Genomic DNA, 1,215 nt, shown 5'->3' with positions numbered 1-1,215 from the left:
TAAGAAAACAGATCTTCATATTCTAAACAGGTTAATCTAAGTATGGACCATAACTCCTAAGATTTAGCAATCCAATGGAGAACAATACATGAGTTTTGCCATTTTTTCTTCATAGATGGTACCTAAAACTATTTCATCTAATCCCATATTCTAATGCTGCAATATAGAAGTAGATAGAATTATGTAAATAGTATTGAGATGTCACCTTTAACTAAACCATAGTTGGTGATTTACTTTAGTTATGTTATTTTTGTAACTAGAGTTACTTTTTCCTTGTATATATTGATGATAGGGAAACTTCTTACAAGAGGAATACAAACACAAAAAGAAAGAGAGCAAGGCTTAACATCCGATGCCTTCTCTTCAGCATACTAGCATGTATATATACAAGGAAAAAGTAACTCTAGTTACAAAAATAACATAACTAAGGTAAATCACCAACTATGGTTTAGTTAAAGGTGACACCTCAATACTATTTACATAATTCTATCTACTTCTACCGCCTTCGAAGCGACTGTAGATGTTTTATCTGCTGTCGCGCCTGTCGGGAAAGTTATGTGGGTCCATTACGCTTCCATAGCGTTGTCGAGATCCTGATAGCCCACATCATCTAATCCCATACTCTGATTTGAGCTGGAATCTAGGAGAGGTAAATTGGACAGCTCTTCAATTTCTTGTCCTACCATAAACGGGAGGTCCAACTGGCTAATATCTGTAGCCATGTCAGATAGTAAATCATCTGCTTGCTTCTGTTGTTCAGGAGTAGGCTGATAGCTACTTGCCATATGTGTAGCGAAAACTCGCCGTCCATCTGTCAGTTTAAGCAAACTGCTTTTCCTGATGTCTTTGGCAACATCTTTTAGATGAGCTCCACTCTGAATTGCATATTGTTCCAGGTTAAGATTGCTGATCAACCGGTTAGCTGTTTCTGGTGGCACCATAGCTTGATTAACTTGATGGTCTTCTGTTTCTGTTAACAACCATATCTGATACGGTTGGTAAGAACTTTCTCTTCTCTCCATCCAATAGTACTTGCAATGCTGAAAGTGAGATATTTGGAGAGTTTGTAGCTTTTTGCTACATGATACACCATTGTTTTAATGAATTGAGGAAAATCTTTTATGGTAGCATAATCTAAACTTTGGAAAATAACCTGGTTAGTTATTCCCCATTCAATAGCTGCAAGATTCCATTCATCATGGTTTATGATGAAAC

The sequence above is a fragment of the Fragaria vesca genome, linkage group LG3 (assembly GCF_000184155.1).
Source record: "Fragaria vesca subsp. vesca linkage group LG3, FraVesHawaii_1.0, whole genome shotgun sequence".
NCBI lineage: Eukaryota > Viridiplantae > Streptophyta > Magnoliopsida > Rosales > Rosaceae > Fragaria > Fragaria vesca.
The sequence above is the reverse complement of the archived record's forward strand: the minus strand, read 5'-3'. Positions refer to the sequence as shown.